The following is an 18280-nucleotide window of genomic DNA, read 5'->3' on the forward strand; positions in this document are numbered from 1 at the left end:
AAACAGAATAAAAATTATATGCAGAGAAGTATGGTGCCCTTTATAATGTAAATACAGGATTGGACTCAGCCTAAGAAATGAAAGATCAGGAAAGAAATATGGGAAAGAGCTGAATATGAGTCAGCAATATGTTGCCACTGTTTAAAAATGTCTGCACCATACTGACTGTGGTTTTTACTAATTCCATGTTTGTGAATTGCCAAGGTGCTTTAAGAACCAAAAGGTAAAACTCAAGAGTAGTTAGAATGTAATCCAGGGCACCCAGATGGCTCAGTCAGTTAAGCATCTGACTTGGGCTCAGGTCATGATCTCATAATACGTGGCTTCCAGATGCACGTCTGGTGATCTCAAGCCCTGCTTCCGCTGGGCACAAGCCCCTGGTGAGCCCCGCTTCTCTGTCTCTCTCTGTTTCTGTCTGTCTCTCTCTCTCTGCCCTTTGCTCACTTGCATCCTCTCTCTCTCAAAAAAGATTAAAAATAAACCAAACTTTAAAAAATGTAATCCAAATGGTAGAAAGAAAAAGAAGGTCACCCACGAATATAGGTTTAAGAAATTAGGATGGTTCTAGCCAGAAAATTTTTTAAAAAAGGTAAGTTAAAACTTAATCATGTAGATGCTAATAGTACTTATAGATACTTATAGTACAGGAAGAGGTTTTGTTTTTGTTTTTGTTTTTGGGTGAGGGGGAGTTTGATCCTTTCCTTTTTATACTGAGATAAATGGAAAATGGGTTCAGTAAAAGTAAAAAGATATTTTTGGTGACTATGTGAGTAATAAATATTAGAAAGACAAAGAGAATAGTGAAATTACCATCCTGGAAAGCTTGACTAAGATAATGAATGGTTGTTTTTCCTTAAGATTTGAGATATTTAGTTGCTTGAAAAATACTTAGCAGATGACTTGAATTGTCTTATCTGCCAATTCTGTGACTGTAATTTGAAGTTTGCCAAAATGTCTTTGAAATAAATTGTAAATTTTAATTAAAATAAACAAAAGGAAGAGTTAAATAACATTATTAATGTTGAGACGTCTGTAGATATACATTAGAAAAATTAATTTTATAATTAATGTAATTTTTAGTTCAATATTTCTTTTTATTTCATCTTGTTCAGAGATATTTGTCTTTCTCTGAACCATCCATTCATCTTGCCTTGGATTTATTTATTTAAGGGGAGAGAATGCCCTGGGGACTGTTGCAGAATAATGGGCAGATGGGCTGATTTCTTGCTTATTAGTAAGCTGGAATGGTTTGCCTATCAACTTCTTCCTAAGGGATAGGAGCCACTTAAAATGAGGTTTGCTCAATCATGGAAATATAATTAAAAATAAAGATATTATTTTGTGTCTCCCGTCCCCCACCTTGTTTCTTTTTCTTTGGTATTCTGGTTTGACTTGATGACTTGGCGATACCCCTGATGAAACTTTAAGTACACCAGTGGTTTGTTCTTTTGTTCTTTTGTTATCAGAGTTGGGCAGATGTCACCGCAGGATTCAGCAGGAGGTAGCTAGGAGAAGCCTCTCATTAAAGAAGAATTGGGAAATCCCATCTGAATGCTCTCCTCCTCCCATTATTTAGTACATGGGGGACCCATGATGAATAAAACAGGGAATTTTTTAATATCAAATGCAAGGGTAGTAAAAACTGCTGTCAACCTACAACGTGCTTTCTTCTTAATTTTTTCTTTTCTAAAACAAAACATTCACATTTACTGAAGTTAGACACCTCATGTTTTGAGGTAGTCATAATTGAATGTAATCACTGATCAAGTTGTAGTTGAACTCTTCTGTGAGCCCGGTAGAGTACTTGAGAAATAAGGAACTTCTCACACCAAAGCATCTCAGACACCCGTGGCAGGAATGTTAGTGCTATCAAACATAAATCGAAGCATCATTTTTGACTCTAATTCGTAGTTCTATTTACTGTACTACTCTTTGGCTACATACACTATTTGAAAAAGGTATGCAACTTAAATCATGTGTCTGCAGTTTTTGGAGAAAAACAATGAATGTTTTGAATTGATCTCTCTCTCTCTCTCTGTCTCTCTCTGTCTCTCTCTCTCTCCTCTATTTTCCCAATTGGTTTCTACATATGGAAAACCTATTATTCCATGAATTTGTCCCAGACCTAGGCACAAATGGTGTGGAGAGTCAAGAGATTGGTTAAATGTGAAAATGTAGAAAGTAAAATTGGGAACTAGAGTATCTACATTGCAGCCCCTCCCCACACCCCACCAACTGGGGTTTGCCTGGCTTCATCACCTCTCTGAGCCCCAGGTCCCCTCCCATATGAAACAGCAGAAGCTCTTCATAGAGAGTGATGGTATACATTAAGGGCAATCATCTAGGTAGAGTCACCTTTGCATGTTAAGTGCTACAGTACCAGTTTGGTTTCCCACGGGGGAGCTGCACTCCATTTTCCCAGTGAGCATAAAAGGGATTCCAGAGCAATGTGATATCAATCCTTCTTGTCTCTGAGTCTTTTTCTTCTTTTTAGCAATGAGTCAGACTGTAACATAACTAAGAGGTATTATCTAAGGTAGTTTCTTATATTTTCCACTGCCAGTGATACTAGTGAATGACCTAAGAATCAGCTTAGAGTGAAGGAAAGTTCTCTTTTATAATTAAATAAATCTCACTTGTATTATATTATCCGAAGAGGCAGTCACCCTGTAGTGTTCTCTTTCTGATAGGATGGTGTTCCTAGGCTGAATCAGAATACTCACTCAACTACTTGCAGATATATCCTTTCTGAAAACATCTCCCGGAATCCGGATGAAATATTCTTCTCTGATCCATGAAAGTGACGAGTTCCTCCAGAAGAATCAAATTTTGGAAAGATTTTTAGAAGAAGATTCAGCTGACATTCACTATACCACAAAACAGCATCCTGTATCAGGGAAAGCATATGCCTACACACTTGTGGAATCACAAACACTGCTCTATTTGCCCACTTGGGCCATTTAAATTAGATTACACTTTTCCCGTGTTTGGAAAACCACTTATCATGTGGAATTAAGAAACATGATACTGATCCAAGGAACAATACGTGGCCACCAGTGTAACACCAACATGACAAGATGACATCACTGTCTTGTATTAGATGAGGTAAGAATGGCTGAGTATGTATCAGAATTATAGGTGTATAGACAAACCTTGGAAATCACATGAGAAATAAAGGCACAGAGATTCAGGTGATTCTCCCACAGTTGTAATTGTGGTCCATCCAGGAGTGAGATTCTTGTGTCCTGACTACTCATCCTATAGAACAAACCAAAAACTCATGGTCTTTCATGGCTTGACATGGAAAACATTTCTCTTTAGGGAACTAAATCTAGGAAACATAGAGAAATACTTTAAAAAGCAAAACAAAACTTCTCCACGTCAAATGCTAACTTTGTGTTATTATCATATGCTTTTATTACATTTTTAAAGAAGAGAGATTTCTTTCTGTAATAATATTAACTGACAGTTTGAAAAAGAAGTCTGTGGATTTGATATTAAGTTTGGTTAGATGAGCGTTGTAATCTTCACCCCTGCCTTCATCCAACATTATCAGGAAGCCCAGCCAGGTATGTGATTCTTTATAATAAAAAGCAAGTTATGTGGGTATTTTCCATTGGTTCTAGGAGTATATGGTCTGTGACAGACAGCAGTGTAGGTACAGGTAGTTGCCCATTTCTTACTAGCACTTGACCCCCGTATTGACACCCTCCAGCAGTCACCTGGCTTGATTCTCTGTCTCCCACATTGTTTTCTTTCTGTACCTTGGATGCCAGATTTGTCTGAGTCACAGGAAAAGCAGTCTTAATGATCCTGAAGATTATGTCTTGCTCGCAGGCTGAACCTCCACTGCCGACCGAATCTTCAGACCTAGTAGGTAGATCAGGAGCCATCTCTTTTCTTGCTCATTCTGTTTTTCTGTGAATGTGCTGCCATGCCAAATTAGGTAGCAGAATGGAATGAGTAATATTCTGGGGATCACCGAAAAAGTTCAAGAGGAAGAGGCTGTCTCTTTTTTTTACTGTTTAATTTTGAGAGAGAGAGAAAGAGCACAAGTGGGGGAGACACAGAATCTGAAGTAGGTTCCAGGCTCTGAGCTGTCATCACAGAGACCAGATATGGGGCTTGAACTCATGAACCATGTGCAGAAGTTGGAAGCTTAACAGACTGAGCCACACAGGTGCACCAAGGCTCTAAGTCTTAAGACTGGGGTTGACTGATAGAACAGGAAAACCTTGACAATGGGATAAATCTGAAGATGAAATTTATACCGAGAGAGGGAATCAAGATCAATTTAAATTATGTCACAAATATTCTTTAGGTGGGCCAAGAAGAAGAATCTCTGCTGTTTGTATTTTTGTTTAACTTCTAGCCAGATGGAGTTTTCCAATTAACTAATAATAACTGAATCGCCTTGATTTATCTGCAATCTATTCAACTGATCAAGAAATATACACTGCCTGCTGTGTGACGAGTACTACCAGAAATATTGATGAGAAAAGAAAGCAACCAATATAAAGGAATCTCCTGGGGGTGGTTTTAACCTTCCTACGTTAAAGTGAAGGCAGAACAGAGAGTTCTCAAGGAGAATACTTTTTCATGCATACCCTTGAGGGTTAGAATCATGTCTTAATTATCTGTGTATCTCTAGAGTGTAGAACAGAACCTGGCACTTAGCAGGTGTACAATAATGTTTACTGAAGGAGTATTGACAATCTTTCTGGGCCAATGTAGAGAATGAGTAAATGACTAGATTCTTTTTCACTTAATGAAATCCCTCTTTCCACTTTTCCCCACTACCATGATGAGGAAATGCATTTTGGAATCTTGAGTGGAGTATGAATTTCATTTTCCTATAGAAGACATGTTTAAAATGGCAGTTTAGATATAATTGAAACTGTCTTAGGGAATACAAGGAACTTTGTGGATTATCCAGGAACACATCAAGTCATATCTAACATAGTTTATAGGACCAAATGTGTTCAAAATTGGGAACGTTCAAAACAACCATTTTTCTAAGGTTCATATCCACCTGTTTTTTTTTAAGTTTTTTATTTAAATTCCAGTTAACCTGCAACGTAAGATTAGTTTCAGGTGTACAATATAGTAATTTAACATTTCTATCACTGGTGCTCATCACAAGTACACTCCCTAATCCCCACCATCTATTTAACCCATCATCCCACCTACCTCCTTCCTGGTAACCATCAGTTTGTTCTACATAGTTAAGAGTCTGTTTGATTCGCCTCTCTCTCTCTCTCTTTTTTCCTTTGCTCGGTTGTTTTGTTTTTTAAATTCCACATATGAATAATATCATATGGTATTTGTCTTTCTCTGATGTTTATAGCAACATTATTAACAAATTATGTAAAGAGTTGAAGTGTCCATCAATTGCTGAATGGATAAAGAAGTTGAGACATATGTGAATACATATATAAATATACATATATAATGAAATATTATTCATCCATAAAAAAGAATGAAATCTTGCCATTTGCAAAAACATGGGTGGAGCTGGAGAGTATCATGCTAAGAGAAATAAGTCAGTCCACCTGTTTTTTCAAAATAGTCTCTTTCACTATTCTAGCTGCTATGAGTTTGTTGAGGAAACAACAAATATTAACAGCACCTTTCACCCAGGATAAAAAGATACTTATCAAAGATATGTATTTTTTTATGGTGGGAGGGTGTCTTGGATTTATCCATGGTTATTTTATTTGATGTTGTAAGGCATTTAGTTGGGCATACAAACAGATGCATATTCAGCAATTAACTGTTTTGTGTGCTTAATGCAGAGAAGTGGAATAGTGATCTTGAGAGAAGGAAAGTTTGATGTGGTTTGTTGTTAGAAAAAACTCCATGGCCAATTTGAGACTCAAGGTGGGTAGATTTTAAGGAGAAGGAAAAAAGTAAGAATAGGTAGTTTTTAACATTGGAATTTTTCACTGACCCACCAACTCAGGATTTGATGCTCCTCCTAGAAGCTCTGGTAGTATTTCCTTGATAAAAATCTGATCACATTATGCTTTGATTTACTTATCTGTTTTCATAGGCTACCTTGGAGACAGTAATGTAGAAATGAATTTGAGCAATAATTGGAAGGATTAAGTGTCTTCTGAGGATATTCAAGACTGGAAAAACATGTTCTATGAAGAATAAAAGTGCAACAGTCTGGAGATCAGATTTGAGGAGGAAACCTGAAGGTGACGAGACAGCAAATCCTGTTGATTAAAACAGTTCAGATAGGGGAGAAAAAGAGGTGGTGCTGTGGTGATAGAAATAGAATGGAAGGAATAGGTAAGATGTGTTTCCGAAGTGGAAATGAAAGGTTTTGTTTCCTGGATAGGAGAGACTGGAAAGAGAGAAGGGAAAAGTGACTACAGTTTCAAGCCTACTAGACACTTTTGAATTTCTGTCCAAACTGGAGGTTAAAACCCCAGAGCATTTGTACACATGCCAGATTTGCTTTCCAGCTCTAAATAATTTGTGTCATAAATGTTAGCATTTCTCTTTTCCTCATTTTCCAGCTTTATTTGTTGACCTTGAGAAAAGGTAGATCTGTAGCATCTTTTGTCTTCTAGCGGGAAAAAGAAAAGCTCATTGAAAATGAAGACAGCTACATGACATTCTGTTTGCTATTGTATCACTGGCTATGTAATCTGCTCACTAAATTCTCTTTGAGTTATTTTCCCCCTAGAACCGGAGGTTTGTAGACTCAAGGACTTTTAGCAGTAGAAAAAAAGATATAGAAATTATTTTAGAGAAAAATGAAAGAGTGATCACACATTGGGAGAGATATAGAAAATGAAGCTCAGGTACAGTATAGGACTTGTTATAAACAAATTGGCAGTTAATGACAACATGGGGATTAAAACCTGCATGTACTGATTTTAAAACTCTTTTTCCTTATTGTATGCCATAGTGTTTCTGGCAAAACTACAGATAATGTGTGAAATCTTCCGAATGATATAAGCTAACTGTTAAAACTTACCTCACAGACATATATGTATGACTGCAGAGAATTTGCAGGAACTCTTGCTTAGTTTCCATTTAAATTTAGACTGTCACGAAGGGCAATTTGGCATTTATCTCTTCAACTGTAGGATAACCTGTATTTTTTGAAACTTCCTGTTGAAGAGAGAATTATCTGTGGGCTCCGTGCATTTCTGTACATCTTGCAAGCAGAGGCACTGACTTTGTTCCAGATTATTTTCTCAAGGATGTTGGTATAGCAAACAGCCTTGGAAGATAGAGAAGCAAAGATCAGGCACACTCACTATCCAGTATAATAAAGATAATCACTCCCTCTGTAGCAAAGCACAGATATGCTTACAGCCTACTGTAAGAGATTCAGGTGTCCTAATGATGTCAGGTTCCTCTTTTCTGTTCAACCCGCAGAGTATGCAGGCATTCACTTAGACCATATCCACCTGGACCATATCTCAATTATGTGAGAACTGAAAGGAAAACTGACACGAGTATGCTGATGGCCATGCTATGCTGTAATAAAATTCTTTCTCTCTGACCCAGGAGTCTCACATCTTCTGGCAGTATCCATAAAAATACAGCAGGCCAACTTGTCAGCTTGTAGGTCAGATCTCAGATCCTTCACAGTTCTTGACACAGTCTAGGTGTAGAGGTTTATGGACCAGGGATAAATCTGGTAATTAGCTACGTATAAGTGAAATTTGAAATGTTGTTTATCAATTTTTACTCAGTTACACTGTAGTTTTAGATAGAATAGTTTAAGATCTGAGTGTGGTATTACTATCCTGGGGTTCACTGATAGGATTTGTGAAGTAGTACTATACTCTCTATATCAGCACTGATATAGAATTGTTGTTATATTCTAAATGCTTTTGTAGATTGACTGGCTGGAAAAAGTTATTTTGGGAACTAGTATGCAGGATAAGCTGGCAAGCACATATTATGTAGTAATTTGTGTAGATAGTCAATGTGACCAAAGTGATTGGCTTCACCATACTTTGGTTCCTGAAGTTTGCTTGTGTGACTTGAAGAACTTCCTTGAGGAAGATTTTTCTTCGTACCTGAGTTTGGGAACTTCCTTTGCAGGTATGATTCTTACCATATTATCAAGTCTCCAAATATTTTGTTCCTGGTAGTTAAGCAGATTGAATGATTAAAATAGACAGTGTCTGTTTTAGTTTTGCTTCTAAGTTAGCAACAGTAAATGTGAGACTTACAAAGAAGAAGATATCATAAAGGTTGAATGACAAAAGGAACCCATCAGATACATAGGTTTTGCTAAGGCCCAAAACATAATACCCAACATGTATATCAATCACCACTAAAGACTAAATTTGGGTCTGTGGTAACAGTATGGTTAACAAGTTAATTATCTTGCCTCCAGCTCTCATATATGTTTAATCATTTTCTTGGTGTTGGGTTTAAAGCTAAGAACGAATATGGTTGCACTGCACGTCTCTCTTTAGACATTAGTTCAGGTTAGTTCTAACCTATAATATACTTTTATTTCCTTTGTAAACATTTTTAAAATCATTTCTGTACAGTAGAATTTGTGTTTTAAGATCATATTGATATTGTTTAAAAGGATAGAATGGGTGCAAGGGTGGGTAAGAGGCCAAGGAGAGTGCACGGAGACTGAGAGTAAAGAGAACAGTGCAAAAGAGGCTGTACTTCAAATATACAGTCCTTTCTGTGAATGTATTACACAATGGCTCGTGTTCAGAAAATATGATACATGAAACTCATCTTCAGAGATCAACAGAGACTTTACTTTGAAAGGAAACAGTAGCATTTGACCCAGTCATATGTAGTTAATTATTCCAGGAATTGACATTGATAACCTTGTTTGTAGGGGGAAGAAAACTATGAACAGTGCATTTCTAGCTAGCAGAGTCTGCTCATTTGGGAAAAGACTTTGTGTTTATAGTATGCAAAGTCAGCCCTTATACTTCATCTCCCTCATGGCCTACTTTACTTGCTAGCCATCTGTGGCAGATTACATTTTCCAAGATGGCTCCCATCCCATATGTTCTGCAATGTGACCTGTCCACCATCTCTCATCAAAAGGTGGAGTCCATTTCTTTACTACTTGAGTCTGGATGAGCCCTGGGGCTTCCTTGAACAATAAAATATGGCAGAGCCCTTAATTGGCTTGGCACTTTCCATTTCCTAAGGAGCTGGATACCATGGTCTCTAAGTTACCTTCTACATCATAATCTTTGTGATTTTGTCACTTCCATTACCACCATAGTTACACATCTTTTTAAAATATGGTTTTCCGTTTATATAAAACTTAATATGGAGCCTCTAGATGGTTTCTATGTTCGATATTTATAAATGGACACATACTGTCCCTTCGTAGTTAAAAAGAAGCAAACACATTTGCCATTTTCAAGTTGGTTTAAGATTTAAAATATTTACAGTAATAAAGTTCAGTTGCACTAGAAAAAATATATCTGCCAAGGACACAACCTACCCCAATGTGCCATTCATTTGCATCTACAGGGAAACCCAATTATAACAGCTATTTTCAAGAACTAATATCACTGGAGACTGAGCAGAGCTACCCTGTAGTAGAGCAAGCAGGTAACAGCGTGTCCTAAAAAACTGACCTAGACGGGACCATGTACGTGGTGAGCTCACCCACATTTTATTATTCCCCCGTGGAATTCTACATTTGATCGAAAATATTGTTGCTAATGTTTATGTAAAATAAGATTATAATTAATCACTAGGCTAATTTTAATAATTTTGTGCCTCAGGTGGATTGAGGTGCTAAAATTGTAAGTTATGGGTTCCCAAAACTCTCTTTTTGGGTTGGACATGGTAAATTTTGCAACCAAATACCTCCTTTGTAAACCTTATGTAAGACTTGCATAAAGTGAAAGAAGCAGGTCCTTAATCAATTGTTGCTGCTACTTTAAGATCTATTTCAAGGAACTGTCTTGAGCTCACTCCAATCCCTGGTAGGATACCCACCATGTTTACGTAAGAAACAAGGGTCCTTCCTTCTCATCATTCCTTGGGGGGAGTGGACAAATTTCTCTCTGTCTGTTACACCTTATGCAAGAGCTGATGGCTTCTTAATTTCAAATAACTATAATAGATAAGATTTGACATGGGCTTTTTAAGTCCACCCGTGTGTAAAGGCTGCTCAGTGAGGTGGCATGATCCAGACCTTCCCTATGCCATTAGCTCGTTGTGGAGCCTTGAGAGCAATCTCTAACCATTCTGAATTTTGTTCCCTTGTTTATTAAGTGAAATGAATAAAATAAATTCTGGATTTCAGAAGTTTACATTGAGGCCTCTTACCCATACGAGACTTTAATGAAGACAAAATCTCTTTCCCCTTGGTATTTAGACATAAGACCTTCCCACTGCCCTCTGCTTGCTTGTTACTTTCTCCTAGGACTTATGAATGGAACACCATTCACTGTGACAGACTAACCAGTGTGTCTGTCCACTCCGGCACTATCTTTTCTTCTCCCCAACTGCTGATAGAGCCTCTTAAACACATCCCTTCATATCCATTCTCTGTTTGGCTTCCACACAGTAGTTCTTTATATTAAAACAAAAACAAAACCACCAAATCTTATGATTTTACTTCTCTCCTTAAACCGTGAAAATGGCTTCATGTGACGTTTAAGTCTGAATTCCAAATACTTAACAGGGCTTATTGGACTCTCCACTTTTTAGCCCCTCCTGCTGCACCTCTGTAGCCACTGAGATGGTGGCTTAGTGAATATGAATGCTTTGTTGTAGTGTAAATGTGTTTCAATAAGCACAATGGATATATACTGTTACCAGAAGACTTGGTGACATCAGACTGAGGGAAGTTGCTGGATATGGCTTCTTACATGTCCTAGTTCTTCATGGGGATGTTCTCAGTTTTGTGGTCGTGGAATTTTCCCTATCCAGAGTATGGATTGGTGTCTTTTACCTCCAAACACATTGCCTGAAACTGCAGAGATGATATGTTACATGGTTGCAAAATCAGCCTTTTCTGGCCACCCCACCTGCTTTTAACATCCATAAGCTAACAGGGCCATCTTGCTACATGGTTCCCAAGTTGTATAATAATGACTAGATATCACACATGGATACTTATGTGGAACAATAAGCAGTCAATGGACAGGCACATTTGGTGCTACATTGCGGCCTGGGATGGAGTCACTAGGCAGGCCTGTCTAGGGGCTATAATCCAGCCACATGTGCCTTGTCTCAGTTCTGCCAGAGCCATGTTCCTTCCTACCTGGGGGCATTTACCCTTTCTGTTCCTTCTTGGATCATTCTTCCCAAACCCCGCCTTACACCTTCCTTTCCATTTAGGTAATCCCTACTTACCCTTAAAGTCTTGCAATAGTTGAGTTACTTCCTCTTAGAAACATGTCCTGTTCTTTAGACTAGGTTGGAGATTCCTGTCTGATGCTTCCATAATGCACTTAACATCCCCTGTAGATAGAGTCCTTGCTCTTGTGGTTCAATGATTGTCACACTTTTAGACTGTAAGCTCTTTAAGGGCAAAGATTATCTAGTTTATAGTAAAGCCCCAACATCAAGCATGAGGCCTGACATAGAGTAGTCAGTCACCCAATAAAGTGTCTGTAGCTTGAATAAGGAATACATGAACAAAGGAAGGGGAAGTCATAGATGAGAAGGAGCAGATCACAAGGAAGGAGAGGAAGTACTTCCTGCTGATGCTGATGGTGGAACTGCAATTAACTGGGAGGAAAAAAGAAAAGGTCTCCTGTCTGGCCCATAAGCTTGACTTCCGGTTCCAAGGAGGTGTAACTGTTAAGAGTCTGCCCAGGGTTCCTGTGGAGGAGAGAGTGCATCAAATAAAACCTGCGCAGTACACCCAGCGATTCAGGAAAGGTGCCAGAAGACAGCAGCCCTGAGGCCTAGAAGTGGATCTGATCACAGCTCTATCTACACACCCCAACACATTCTAGGACTTTTTATGGTTAACTTTGAGCAACTGTTTTTTTTCTGTTTTTGCTCTTTTTCTTTCATGTTTTTCTTTTTGAAAAATATTTTAACGTTTTATTTTATTTTTTGAGAGACAAGAGAGAGACAGAGAACGAGCATGGGAGGGGCAGAGAGAGAAGGAGATACAGAATCTGAAGCAGGCTCCAGGCTCTGAGTTTCCAGCACAGAGCCCAATGTGGGGCTCGAACCCATGAATGTGAGATCATGCTCTAAGAGGAAGTAGGATGCTCAACTGACCGAGCCACCCAGGCACCCCAACCCTTCATGTTTTTCCCACTGATAACAAAAGTATAAAAAAAGAGAGATAAAGAATACTCAGAGGATTTCAAGAAATTATGGGCTTGCCATCAAAAGCAAGGGCATCTGGAAATAGAAAAAGAAAGGATTTATCCAAGAGGAGAGGTCGGAGGAAAAGGAGGGTGGGCAAAAGGTGCTTTGAGACTGTGATCCCCTGACACCTATCATGTATCCCGTTTGTGTACCTATCCCTAATCAATAATATTCTTCTCTTCATCTTTCCTGATTCCCCTCTAATTATTTGTGGTCCTTTTTTCCCCCATCAGAATAGCACCTTTGTTCCTGGACACAGGATCCATTTCCAATGGCTAAAGGCTTTGATGCACTGAGAGTATCGTTCATAAAACAGGCAACCCAAAATAGAAGTGTACGTTCATATTCCCCAGAAAACATAGGCAGATATGGTTAGGAACCATAAGCTAACTGTTGTAACCCAAAGCGTTGTAACCTCAGTGACAAAAAGTTACTCCTATCTACTGAGGGTCACTGAAGGAGGGAATGGGAAGAAGAGACTCTGCTCCACACAGTGACTGAAGGACTCGGCTTTTTTCCAACCCATTACTCTTCCACCTTCTAGGTTACACCTTCCTGTTTTCAGCCAGCAAGTGGGTAAAGAAAGAAGATCACTCACGGGAGGGTTGTATTAGCTTGCCCTGAAAGTGGCATACACTTCCATCTTACATATAAGCCAGGACAAAGTCACAAGTCTGCGCCCAACGGCAAAGGTAACCGAAAAATATGGCTGTCCTAGTTTCCTAGGGTTGTCAGAACAAAGTACAGGGTGGCTTAAAATAAGAAAACTTTTTTCTCTCACGGTCATGAAGGGTAGAAGTCTGAAACCAAGGCGTCATCAGAACAAGACTCCCTCTGAAGGCTTTAGAGAAGAATCTTTTCTTACCTCCTCCTTGCCTCTGGTGGGTGGCTGATAATTTGTCATCACCAGCCATAGCCATGTTTCTCCAGTTTCTTCCTGAGTCTTCACATGGCTCTGTGTCTCTGTGCCCAAATTTCCCTCTTTTTATAAGAACACCAGTCATTGGTTTAAGGCCCACTCTAATCCGTTATGACTTTATCTTAACATGACTACATCTACGGAGGCCCTAATCCCAAATATGGTCACAACTGAATGTTAGAACTTAAACATATTTTTGGGGGGAGAAGGATTGTGGGACGCAGTTCATCTATGACCATGGCCTAGAGGAAAAGAGGAACTGGTGAACCACTATCCAGTCTCTCTCTGCCTAGTGGTTAAGATACTCCACCGCAAGTAGTGGTGAGTAGGAAGGCCTTTTGAAGAATTCTTTGAATGTTTTAGAGAACTAAGCCTTTAATTTTCACACTGTTTTGGTATAAACTGGATTAAAACATTTTTTTAATGTTTATTTTTGAGAGAGAGACAGAGACAGAGTGCGAGTAGAGAAGGAGCAGAGAGAGAGAGGGAGACACGAAATCCGAAGCAGACTCCCTGTGCTGACAGCTCAGAGCCTGATGCAGGGCTCAAACTTATGAACCCCTGTACCTGTGAGATCATGACCTAAGCCAAAGTCAGCCGCTTAACCAACTGACCCACCCAGGCATCCTTGGATTTTTAACACCAGGCAACTGTAACTGGTAAAGGAGATGTTGGAAGTGAACCTACCTCTAAGACATAACTGCTTATACCTCCGGGAGCTTTACCCCACTCAAATAATGTTACAACTTTTTTTTAAAGTATGTGTTACATTGTCACATACTGTAAAAATATTAACCCTGATGGTTCAATAAAGTAGAATAGGCATATTAAAATTAATATAGCCACCTCTAAAACTCCTGTTAGATATGCCTTATCAATAAAGATTTCCTTTTCCTACCTGGGTCACTGTCATCTGACTGTGGTTTCTGCTCTTGGCATTTTTCTTCTCAGTCTTTGCTCATGTGACCGCACTTTATTAAGTGTGCTCTTTGTTAAGTCGGCCACGATTTAACAAAAGAATAGTGGCCTTAGAATTCGAACTTTAGCTCTGTATTTTATTAACTTTGTTATCTTGGGCAAGCCACCAAAAAAAAAAAAAAGTCACTAAGTTTACTTTGGTGTTTTCACCTGACTGTGCTTGATATTAACTCTTTCTCTGTGTGGTTGTGCGAATCCTATAAAGTCACTTAATATTTGAGCGTGTGTCATATGCCAAGATCATTGTAAGTGCATGAGATGTATCAGGAAGAACTGACAAAGATCTGTCTTCATGGAGCTTTTATTCTAGGAGATAAAAATCATATACATTATAAAATGCTTTGCAAATGTAAGCTATTATCATCATTGCTATCTTACCTGTAGCAGCTCTAATTTTTCAAATATCTTTAAAATTCTTATCATGTGTAACTCCTAGATATCAAGAAATACACAAAAAGAAAATCTAAGAAATGAAGTATTTACCCATTAGAAGTTTAACTACAAATATAAACTGGATGGTAAATATTGAGAATGTTTCTTTATTGCATTTAAAAATAAGCCTTGGACCCCTAGTGTACGTTGTGACTGAGTTAGGCTCCATGTGGACAGGCATTAATCCTGTCTTCAAGGAGTTTATAGAATCCAGCGAAACACATGCCCACTGAAAACTGCAGTAAGAGGGGGCGCCTGGTTGTCTCAATCAGTTAAGGGTCTGGTTCTTGGTTTTGGCTCAGGTCATGATCTCGTGATTTTGTGGGTTTGAGCCCTGGGTCGGGCTCTGCCCTGAGAGCGTGGAGCCTGGTTGGGATTATCTCTCCCTCTCTGTCTCACTCTTCCCCACTTTCACTGTCTCTGTCTCTCTCAAAAAAACAAAACAAAACAAAAACAAAAAAACACCCTGCACTATGAGGAATAGAAAGTGAATTTTGCCAAACAGTGAGGCACCGAAAAATTGATTGAAAGCGTCAAAAGAGCACCCTAAACACCAATAACATCTTAGTGACATTTTCTATATGTAAAATATTTACCTTCTACTGCTGTGATGGACATAGAGCTACTAGTACCTTTTCTTTGAGATTTCTTTTTACACGTTGAATATAGATGTTGACATCTGTGGTGTGCTGGTACAATGTTTGTGCTGTACTCTCACTCTGTAATGGAAATATATTGCCTAAAAGCTTACATGATATTTCAGAAGAGCATTCAAACATCCAGAAGGTATAGCTCATTGTCACAACTGGAGGCCTGTATCCGACTATTTAAAGCCATATGTATATATTTGGGTGTTGGCAGAGAAGACATTTACAAGAGACTGTCTGAACATAATCAGAAGTTTCTAATTCATGAAGTTTTGAAATGTAAAGTACACTCAGGGCACCTGGGTGGCTCAGTTGGTTAAGCACCCGACTTTGGCTCAGGTCATGATCTCACGGTTCATGGGTTCGAACCCCACGTCAGGCTCTGTGCTGACAGCTCAGAGGCCTGGAGACTGCTTTGGAATCTGGGTCTCCCTCTTTCTCCGACCCTCCCCTGCTCACACTGCCTCTCTCTCTCTCTCTCTCTCTCAGAAATAAATCATACATTAAAAAAATTGAAATGTGAAGTACATTTATTTGCAGTTTACATTGCAATGATTGGGCTCCTAATTGGTCCACCAAACCCATTGTTTAAAAACACATTTTGATGTCACAGGAGAGTAAAGGGTGTTAGGAACACATCTCTCCTATTAATCTAGTTGCTAGAAAAGTTTTCCTTTTTCTTTCTTTTCACCTTTTGGTGGCATCACTTTTCCCCCAAAATGTGTGCCAAGAAATTACCATTTCAGGACTTTGAACTGCTGTTTTTCTTGCCTAGACTGTTTTGCCTCCAGGTAATTACTTGGCTTGGTCCCTCACTTCATTCAGATTTTTAGAGAGCGTTCCTTGACACCTTACCTAAAATAGCATCTATCTCCCATCACTCATCCTAAATTTTTTGCCCCGGTAGCATTTACCACTTACCAGTGTCTTACATAGTTCCCCTGTAAGAATATAAGCACCATGACTATGAAAATGTTGCCAGTTTTGATGACCATTATATCTCTGGTGGTTAAGACAATCTATCCCTAGTACTTAGTTCCTGGTACATGGTAAATGTTCCATTGATATTTATTGTTGAAATGAGTCCAGCTTCCAGGCTGTTGGTGCTCCCGAGAAAGCTCGAGTAAGGGGGGCCCAATAGGGATGGGTGAGGGGATAAGTAGAGTAATTTAAGGGCTAGCAGAGGATTGGGGTATCATGGGGGATTTCTGGGAGGGCTCTGACAACAGTGGGAATTGAGCTTCTGTAGAAGTTTCTGTAGGGTTTTGTTTCATAAAAAAGAGGCCCAGTGCCCCTGTCCTGCTGTGGGATCCAAGCCATCACTGGTGGGGGGTGGGCATCCACTCAAGAAGAAGGAAGGTGGAGAGAGTAAGGGGCAGCAGGACTCGGTTGACTCTAGATGAGGTTGTGACAAATGTCTTCAGGGTGGTGAGGCAGAGAAGAAGAGCAGTCCCAGTAGCAGCAGCAGGAGGAAGGTGAGTTTTTCTTCTCACGTCTATTGGGAAGATGAGTTCCCAATTTTGGTAGCCCTTTTCATGTTAGAAACATTTTTAAGGTCGATTTTCCAAAGTTGAAAATTATCTGTATTTGTAAAAATAATGGTAGGATCAACAATGACAATAATGCATTTCCATAGGCACTGTCAGTTTTCAAAGTGTATTTATACACATTATCTCGCTGATTTGATCCTTACTTTATTTTTACAAGTAAGTATTCTGTGTATTATAATTTGAGTTTGTTTTCTAGGCATAGGGATGAGTGTTTCGCATGTGTGTATGTATTAGTATAAAACATGCATCTACATTTTAATATGTTCAAATATACAGATATGGCCACCTTGATCCAAAAGATGAAACTGGGCTTCGTGTGATAAAAACCAGCCCTGTTTTCTTCTTATCATGAATAATTCTGGAACTTTATATATATATAAAATTTCCTTGAAAGCTTGGACTGTGTTTTATTTACCAGTCAATAAGGAGAATTAGGTTAAGATTACTTACAAATTGTTTTACCTGCATGAATTTCTTGTATTTGTATTACCCAGTGTCTTACATTTATAACTGACAAATCTTGATTAACTGCCTTTAATATATCATGCTTGGTTCTGGGAAATTCAATGATCGCCCTCTAACCCAAGCATGCACATGTACACACACACACACACACACACACACACACACACACACTTTCCCTGGCCTTAAGAAGCTTCTGTGGGGTAAACATACGGTTGTACAATGTGTCAGAAGCGTACAGTGGGAAGAGGTGTCACAGAGGCCGGAGTGGTCAGTGTTAACCTGGTTGATGCGGAACCTGTTTTCAAGGCTCTATGACAAAAATCATCCTTAAGCAGTGTTTTGAAAGATCATCGTTTGAAATCAAGTGAATAACATCTTAAAGCTGTAACTTTCTTACATGCACTTTAGGATATTAACAGCTAATCCTTTCCCTTGAGTAGCCTCTTCACTGGCTGAAATGTGTCTCCTCGGGTCCAGAGACACATTCAAGATTGTTCCAGTTTTCTTATGAGGCATTGTGTCTGTTCTGTGTTGAAGTACCTGCAGGAAGAAAATGAAATGCAGGTTTTGTGTGTGGGTTGAGAGCTGATCGAATTGAAGGTGTGTCAAGAACCAACCAGCAGAGTCTCCAGATCATCCGAGTCCCTGGTATTCTTTTTTCAAGGCTTTCTTCATTGTAGCCGGTCCCTGATGGTAATTGGTTGAATCAGATTTAACAATGCAGTCAGATAAACAGTTGTGGCAGCTGCTGCCATGGCAACGTCACCGTCCTTACCCTCCCAGCGCGCGCCCCTTCCCCACCCCTCCTCCTCCTGCTTTCCTCCAGTAAGTGCATACTCGCTAGTGGTCTGTGCAGGCAGCAGGGTTTAATGGCAGAGCTATTTTCTTTCCAAACTGTGCAAAATGATGAACGAAGATGCAGCTCAGAAAAGCGACAGTGGAGAGAAGTTCAACGGCGGTAGTCAGAGAAGAAAAAAACCCAA

This window comes from Hyaena hyaena, unplaced genomic scaffold (genome assembly GCF_003009895.1).
Source record: "Hyaena hyaena isolate Hyena2069 unplaced genomic scaffold, ASM300989v1 scaffold_674, whole genome shotgun sequence".
Classification (NCBI taxonomy): Eukaryota; Metazoa; Chordata; class Mammalia; order Carnivora; family Hyaenidae; genus Hyaena; species Hyaena hyaena.